Raw genomic sequence first — 9,614 nt, 5'->3', positions numbered from 1 at the left:
TCGAGTATTTTGGAGGTACTGAATGTTTCCTTGCACAATGCCTGAAATAGTACTTAGCCTAGTGTAAACTTTGGTTACATCAGTATAAGACCCTCTAAGGATTGCAATCCTGGCTCACTAAAGTGCTCAAATGTAAATGTTAAAGATCAAGGGGGGAAAAAAACATGTGGGAAGATAGCTTGCTAGGTCCTTCAGTCTTAATCCTCCAAAAGATCACAGTGCTTTTCTATCCTTTGTGTTAGAGTGTGTTCAACAGACTCTAATTTAAAACACAAACGTGCCAATGGCTTGGCGAAATTTTTTTTTAAACTTTATTGAAGTTACTCAGAGAGCTAATCTAAGTAGCTGAGGGCTGAGAGAGGTCTCATGAGAAGGAGAAGATGTGGAGAAACATCTCTAAAAGTATCAGTTTGCATCACAGATGGGTCAGGACAGGTTCACAGAAAGGGAGGACACCTAAACTATCTAACCCTATTTCTGCTGCTCAATGTGAAGCACTCTTCAGCGCTAAGTGTTATTGTATTTCCAAAACTTCTGTGGTAAGCAAGACTAAAGCTTTGTTGAATGACGTCTAGATAAATCATCTTCAATCAGAGCAGAACACATACAGTAGCACTAACAGGAAGAGAAAAATCTGAACTCTGAGCTGCAAACAGACATTTCTTTTTAATAAACCCCATCGACTTACCCCTGAGGGAATATGCACTGAAAGGTGCACAGTTATAAGATGTTGCAGCTGTTGTCTCTTACTTGCTTTCAGTAGCAGAGCAAGCGCCATTGTGGTATAGTGGTTTGAGTGTTGGATTACATCTCTGGAGACCAGGATTTGAATATCTGATTGGCCATAGAACCCTATGTGGTGACTTTCATCAAGTCACTCTCTCTCGGCCTCAGAGGACTACTAAGGCAAACTCCTGTGATGGCACGCCGGGGTTAAAAGGAAAACTATAATGTCTGGCTATACCCGGTGGCTATCGGTATACACTCTAATGTACTTCAGTTCTTTAAAATAAAAACTCTTGAGGCAGGATAAAGTTAACCAAAAAAGTTTACTGGAAACAAAAGACAGAGTTAACTTCAGTCAGGGTTCTTAAAAGGCAAATCAAAATAATATATTACAAAGACGAAGTTTGTTGGTTGAACTTAGTTACACTGATAATAAATACTTGACTATATTCGAATAATATGAGGTAAAATACTTGTCTATAATGGTGGTGAGTCACTTGGTAAAATATTTGGCTATAGAAGGTATAATACTGGACTATATTGTTGGTAAATACTTGGCTATAGAGATAATACAGAACTAAGATGGTAAAGTACAGAACTACAGAAGCACAAGCTTGCTATGATGAAGTACACTAAGTTATATTGGTAAAATACTGTTTTGTTGGTAAATACTGGACTTTGCTATGGTAAATTCCGGACTATGATAACTATATGGTAAGGTACTTTAAGCTATGTTGGTAAAATACGTGCTAAGGATGCCTGTCTGGATTGCCAAGGAACCCAGACAATTTCTGGCCTACTCCTCTGAAACTCTGACACAGAATAAAAAGGAGGGAAAAGCCTTTCAGGCAAACTCTGAGACACAAAGGCTAAACCAACTGAGCCAGGCCTCTAGGGGGGTTTTAAGCTCCACCCCTAAAACTAAGCACAAATGGAAAATTCCACATCAAAGGAGGAACTAAACAAGGAAATGAAGCAGAGAAGGAAAAAGCTAGGCCAAGACATCACATTGCCTCTGAGACATCACATGGCCCAGTGATAGGGTCATGATAGGGTTGTCATAAGTCAGAAACAACTTGAAGGCACATAACATGTGAAGTTTACTTTATCAACTTGTTGAAGAAAACAAGGGGTGCTCACACCAGGAAATACAAGTTCAAATGCTTTCAACAATCATCTAGGCCTGCAAGTGGGCACACTTGGTGTAAAATATCCTTATCTGTTCAAGAATGTTAGGTATGTCTTCCTTAGCAATGTGAACCTCCTTTTTTACTATCCTGACTTCCTATGAAAAGTTAGGTCAAATCCAAGGTCACAGTGTTAATCTTCATGCCCCTCTGGGATGCCACTGAGAGATTTCTGTTTATGACAATGATCTTCTGTGACAGCTGCTTTCCTTAGGAATGATGAAGCTGTCAAGCTCCTACAGTAAGAGTGAAATTGCATGTTAGTCAGGAGGAGCAATTATAGTCACCTGGCAATTTGATGTTTAACTGAAATATAATCTTGGAGGCTCTGACCTAAATTCTGTTGTTCTGACTAGGGTAGACCCACTGAATCAGCAAGATTTACCTATATGTTGGCTCACAATTCAACAGTTGATCAGCTGGGTTTGTTCCAGCCAGGACAAACTGGACACATAGACAAGTTAGGACTAATTGGTAATAATACTATTGACTCCAGCCTTGCAGTTCAAAAGATGACAACATGTGACCACCTGCTTTAATATGAGAACATCACAGTATACACTTCCCAACTTTTCATCTTATCCATGAGCGATATGGTGGTCAGTGGTTTTATCATAGCTATTTTGCTTTTCTAGTCTCAACATTTCTCAAAGCAGATAGAACTTGCTTCCATGCAGTAGAGATTTTTCAGGAGTAATCCCTTCCTATATAAACCTTTGCTTTACTAAGAGTCTAGATGTGAAGATCATGCTAATAGCCCAAGGAAACAAAGGGACTAAGCCTCAGGCCACCATTGTAATAATAGATATTGATACAATTAATATATATTTGTATGCAGGAACACATTTATACTTGAAAGAAGAGTTTTCCCTCTAGTTTGATACAGTCAGTATCTGTCTCTTTGGTGGATCGGGGCAGTGTTTAGTGATTCCTCCTAACCTTCCTTAACGGGTTTAATGGGATCATGAAAGAAGGGATAATACTCAGAACATTCAGTCATCATGACATAACATGCTCAGTTTTTTAAACAAATCACTAGACTAGTTCACATGAAATGCAATTTTTCCTTGAAGCACAAGCTTGCTACTGTGATGTGTTTCCAATCAGCTGTTTTAGCTTGACTTTAGCTTGACTTCTTCACACACACCAAGGAAAAAGATGAATTAGATGAAAGGGTAGTGAACATCCAAAGGAAAAAAAGAAAAAAGTGATCAATTTTTTTTTCATATTTATGCAATTGAAATACTTACTCAATTTTGACTTTGAAAATTAATAAAAATAATTAAAACTGTGATCAGTCAATGCAGGAGTTCAAGTCTCCAGCTGGGCCCAAACCCCAGTGTGAGGAAGATCCTCAGCAAAGCAGTGGACCTGTTACCTCACAACAAGTGCATCTACATTGTAGAAATAATGTAGTTTGGTACCACTTGAATTGCCATGAATAAATGTTATGGGGCCATGGGAGTTGTAGTTTTACATGATCCTTAGTCTTCTTTGTCCTAGAGTGCTGGTGCCTCACCAAACTATGAATCTCCCAGGTGGTGTCAACCTGCATACATTTTACAGTATAGATGTCCCCTTTGGCTCTCAGAAAATCTGTGGGCCTCATGAGCCCATGTTGGGAAAGCCATTTTCATTTTCCATTCTTTCCCAGTTTAGCATTACTGCTGGACATGGTGAAAGTGCTGCTAAGAAGAGTTCTATTGCACTCCAAAGATGCTGTGTCTTGTAGCTTGGAATATTACAGTTAGTAAACTCTCCCCAAAACAACTCTGTTGTACTGTCATTACAAAAAAAAGTAACTTGTTAAGGAGATCTATGCTGCTTCTAAGTTCTGTGCTCACTCTGGTTATCGTCTCTCACTTTGGGGAAAGGCCAGAGTATACTTCAAAACCCAGAAGAGTACCTGATGATCCAAACACATGTGCTGGTTTCCATACAGATCCTCTGACCAATAACTATTAGTGAGAATTTACCTACTTTAGCTCTCTCTTTCTTTAAGCACCAGGAGACATATTTTGTGAGTTATTCTTTTTACTTGACAAGTGTGTTTAAGTGTTCACCATCTTGCCATCTGTTACTTTCATTTCCTCTGCCATAATGATCCATCACTAAACTCTATCAAGAGCTCTGTTCTGGTCTCCTAGAAATCAATATCTCAAAGAGACTGAATATGTCCAGCGGACAGGTCCTTTAAATCATACTGCACATCTAGAGACAGAGCATTCCTGCTTCCCAATGAGATGTGTTTTTGTCTGACATAGAATCATACTATGCTTTGAAATTATGTTTCTTGATACTCCTGAAATGTATTCCAGTTTTGCTCTCACGGGCTTCGTTAACTGTGGTATGCTTGTCTAAGCATCACATTTCATGATGGCTCTATATTGTCTTCAGTGTATGTATGCATGAGTTGCACAGGAATATGAATGTGAAGGTGTGATTGCACTTCTGCATCTCTGTAGGCATCTGGCCGACCACTGTTGGAACACGATGCTGGACTAGATGGGCCTTTGGTCAACTTGTTTCATTACTATCTATTTTGCTTGGCATTAATGGAAGGCAAGGGACTTTCAAATGGAAATGGCTTGTACAATCTTGGAAAGACAATCAGTAATGTGTTATTGTTGTGTGCCTTCATGTCATTTCTGACCAATGGCAATCCTAAGGAGAATCTATCACAAGGTTTTTTGGCAAGATTTGTTCAGAAGAGGATTGCCATTGCTTTCCTTTGGGGCTGAAAGTGTGTGACTTGCCCATGGTCACCTCAGGGGGTTTCCATAGACAAGCAAGGATTCAAACATTGGTTTCCAGAGTCATAGTTCAACACTCAGATCACTACACCACACGAAATATAAAAATGGAAAGAAACCCAAGTGTAACCTTAGTTTTTTTTATGACAAATTTCATGGCAGTTTGAGTGTTAACTTTATCAGATCATTGAAGTGTCACACCTGAAGTGAATTTTTGAGTTTTTTCCAATATCCTTAGATTTTGGAGGCGGGGAACATCTTTTAATGAAAGCAGGGAATGTTAAATATATTGTAACACGTTAGGCTTGATGATGGGTTGGATAGTAACAAAATGACCCACAATGGCAAAAGCATTTTTGCAGTTTTTATTTTCACATAAGCTAAAAAGAGCTCTAAACATGTACACACACACACACACACACACACACACACATTGAATGCCAAGAAATGGAAAGACCCTGAAATAAACAAGGGAATTATAAGTGTACTGATTTCATTACCATGGTCACATGTCTAGAAAAAAAAGAAGTCTAAAATAAACCTGTGAAAGCTTTCCTTCCTCCCTGCCCCACTTCCTGTACTCTCACAGATCACATTTGGCTTTTGATTGTCTAAACCAGGGGTGCGGTTGATTTTGTAGCAAATACCCATTAAGTGGATAAGTGAATGATGAGGTCACGCTAAATGATTTCCTTTCCTGACAGCAAAATTCTTACAACGGGCCATGGTTCATCTCCACTTTTCAAAATACCTTTCATGGCAAACATAAATAAAGTCTTCGAATGTTTGCTTGGCTTTCCTATTCTTTCAACTCTTGAGTACTTGACTTCCACCATCTTTAACTTCTATTTACTTAGGACATAATTGGGGAACATGTGAATTAGTTGGGTAGCACAATTTGAACTCTTAGGCCTGTCACGCAAAGGCTAATAGTTGCGGATGTTCCAATGAAGAAACCACACTTTTCTCTTTAACTGCTATCTCATGATTGAAATTGAGGTAATTAGTTGTTATGGCTATAGAATGTTTTAATTGGTTCTTATCCCATTTCTTTGTGCACTTCTGTATGACTTGAAGCTGAGCAGGACTTTTTTTTGTTCTTCCCCACTCCCTAATCCCTTACAGTCTCCTCTTTGATCAAAGGTAGCACAGATGTAAACTGAAGATGGGTTCTTGGAGGAAATGAAGTCCTTCAATCTCAGCTGAGCCATGTAACAACATGAGTAACAGGCATATCATAAATGATTATCAAGGCAGCTGGAGTCAAAGGAGACTTTCACATGACTGCAAATTGGACTAACAGTGGAATGCTTGGGTTGTGTCCCAGGTGCATGTAGGAACCGTGCAAAACAAGACATGATAACACAAGTGCCAACCAGTAGATAATGAATCTGTGGTAATGATGAATGCACTCCCAAGGTACAGTGCGAGTTTTACAGGAGGATAAAACTTTATCTCTCCATGTCATTGCTATGCCATCTGATTCCTGCACAGGGCACAGCACAAGACTTACATTTTATTTTAGAAGAAAAAGCCCAGGTAAAGAGAGATGTACGGGAAGTGGGAAGCAGGTAGATGAGGGAGCTTGAAATCACTTTCTGTGAATGGGCCCCTGTCAGACCAGCTGGATGCAATTATTGTTGTATGAAAAGCAGGCATTACTCGGCATACCTGGTTCAAACTCTCATGAATAGCCCCATGTTCCTTTCCTGCTTTGTCTCCTGCTCAAACGTACAAACATTTAAATAACACCAAATTTGCAAGACTGGAGGGGTCATTTGGTTTTGGTTTAATGTTTTTTTAAAAATAGTTCATCACTGAGTTCAATTGTTGAACACACTGCTGAAACTTGATATTTGTGTCTTCTCGACACAAGCAGACAATACAAGCTTTTTAATATAAAGAAGTCCCAGACATTACACAGTGTACATTACACCTGAGAAGACAGATTTATCTTTCATTTTCATCTTATAAACATGTTAATGCAGAACTCATACTCCCTGCCAAACAATGGAATTACATATTATTTTCACATCAGATCTGGTTATCATACCTTTCAAGAAAAAAAGAGAAAGAAATCTAACACAAATGGAAATGAATTGGCTTTGTGCAACTTCAGAGATTGATTGATGTTTGTGTAACCAGGAAAGAGAGCTGTTAGTGCAACCTGAGAACAGTTGTGTATCAAGTTAGCTTTTCTAAAGTCAACATGTGATTTTAATATTAGTGGAAAAGCAGGCTGTATAAATGTTGCATTGCAGGTTCATCTGTTCTAGCAAATGGCAATAGATGCTGGAATTTGCAATCCAACATCATTATGGCATGTCCCTCACAAATTATGTGTTGAATTTGTCCTGTCAATTATCTGAACTGGAGTAATGTGTTAAGGCATCAATTGACAAGGAATCAAATCTATAGTACTGTATATGAGAAAGTGGGATCTAATGGTTATCGCATTGGACTGGAACTTGGGAAACCCATGTTCAGATCACCCTTGGCCACGAAGCTAACTTCTAGCCTTTGGGACAGTTATTATCTCAAAACCTATCCTATAGCACAGGTTTGTTGTACAGATAAAAAATGGGGAGGAATACTGTGTACAATGGCTTGGTATCCTTGGAAGAAAGTGGGGACATATATGTGACGACTATGGCTACCGCCAACCTCATTGCAACTAAAACTACTTGCAGTCATAATCAAGGAAACCTTTTGGTTCAAGCGATTGACATTTTTGCATGAACCCAAACTACCTTGACGTCTTTCTTTAAACCTCTTACTAAACAGCAGCCTGAAACCATACATTTCTTGGTTGTTCATGCTTTTTGAAGACAGGGACTCCCTTCTTTTTGTAACTGATTTCCACAGTAGCAGCATTCTGGGCAATTATCAGTAAGGGCGGAAGCCTTTAAGCAAGCCAGATGCTTCGGGTGGGGAAGAAACTTGGATGCAAGAATGAGCAGAAGAAATAGCATGGCAGGTGTTTACATAGAGGCGCACACACATGCATATACACACATTCTCCCTCCTCTGATTTCTTGACACATGGAGAACAGCAGTATGCCTATACACTCCATGCTGTATGTCAACTTCAAACATAGGCCAACTCATCCGTGGCAATGGCAGCAATTAGAAGAAGTGAAATCCAAACAAACTGTAGTAACTTGAAGACTCTGAAAGGCAAGAGACACACACACACTCGTCCAGTATACCCTCCCACCTGCTACAGTGAGGGGAGTTAATGGAAAGATAAACTTCAAACCAGCTAGTAGTTTACAGACTGTCATCAACTCACTGTGCTGATCTTTGCAATAAGGAAATGCCTATATTTGCACGAACAGAAGTGACCTGTACTATTTAGGATTTTTTTTTTTTATCCCTGTGTTTAATGGGCAGAATACATCAAAGATTTTTTTCCAATACAGAAGGGAAACAAGGCACACATAAAATCTGTGGTTTGGAGAAGGAGCATTTTGCAATGAGCGATTTCCAAAATGTTCTTTTGACCTGGGTATTCAGTGCATAATTTTTTATTTTGTCACCTTGATCTGAATGGGCAAATAAGTGATAAGATCATGTGAGCCCTGAGTCAACCTTGTATCTGAATAACTGGATATTTCTTTTAGAAATAACTGCATTCTGTCACTCAGAAAAATGAGGCTGTTGTAAAAGTACAGTAAGACTTTGTATCTGTGGGACTGGAACTTGCATCCAAAATATGTTCTCCTTAGGCAGTTTCTGGGTCTTCTAGCATGATTCCATGGTATGAATTGTGCTGGAGGACCTAGAAATGCTAGAGTGGTCTTCTTTGGGCATTTTTCAGTCTTCCAGTGTAATGTTTCTGCTGGAAGTGGTTCATTCTAACAGGCTTCACTATTATCCATAGCCTCATGTTTCCACAGTTAGTTCAGAAACATATCCCCCGTGGATACGGGGGTTACACTATACCAGCTGTAATCACAGAATTCAGCTGATGGTATTTTCTCCATGGCTTGTTAGAATATTTTTTTAGATTACAACTCCAAAGCTTTGCTGGCCTACTACATAAATATACTAGCCCTATGCATGTATCTCAACAGCAGGCTAACTGACTTTCACAGAAGCAGGCTTTCACCCCGTCTGGGGGAGGGAGGCTGATGCAGGACATCTCATGTCATCGTGTAACTTCTAGTGTAGGCCTCACCCCGAACCAAATGCTTTCACTCCAGCATGGGAGCCCTCTCTGTGAGGACAACTCTTTCTCCATGTGATGGGAAAAGTGTCGTGAGAGGGAGCTGCACACAGGGAGACAGATTCATCCCACTACTCTCTCATTCCCCACCAGAAGCCAGGTGAAGTGGGATGCTTTGCCTGGCCTTTCTGATAAGGTTGTTAGAGATCTTTGAACATTTAGCATCAAAGTTTGAAAGGGATTTGTAAGCATCAAAGTTTGAAAGGGATTTGTAAGCATATTCAACTGAACTCACCCATTGTCAGGACCCAGGCTGCAAAGGCACCAATAACCAAACACAGAGGCCAGAATCTATCTAATATCTTTATTGAAGGAATATATAAAGTTAATAAAAGCAAGTATATGAAATAGTCCAAAAGCAGACCTTTCAGGAAAGGTCTAAATTAGTCCAAAAAAGCGATGTCCAATATGAAATATTAAGGTTCAAAGTTGTAATCCAATAACCGAAACACTCACTTTGCCAGGCAAAGTGAGGGGAGATGACAAGGTCCTTTAGTCCATAAACTTGAGCAAGGCTAGGAAATAACTTGATACTTGAAACAAGGCTTAAAACGTGGAACAAGGTAACAAGGAACAAGAACAAGGTCCGTGGAAAAACTTGGTAAAATCCGTGATACAAGGCAATGTTTAGTCCTGGGAAACAAGCAAGGTCCGTAGGTAAACAAAGGCAGAAACAGGAGCGAAGGCTGGAAAGCAGGGCAAGGCTTGAGCAGGAGCGAG

The sequence above is a fragment of the Anolis carolinensis genome, chromosome 2, assembly GCF_035594765.1.
Source record: "Anolis carolinensis isolate JA03-04 chromosome 2, rAnoCar3.1.pri, whole genome shotgun sequence".
In the NCBI taxonomy this organism is placed as follows: domain Eukaryota; kingdom Metazoa; phylum Chordata; class Lepidosauria; order Squamata; family Dactyloidae; genus Anolis; species Anolis carolinensis.
Note: the sequence above shows the minus strand (reverse complement) of the source record.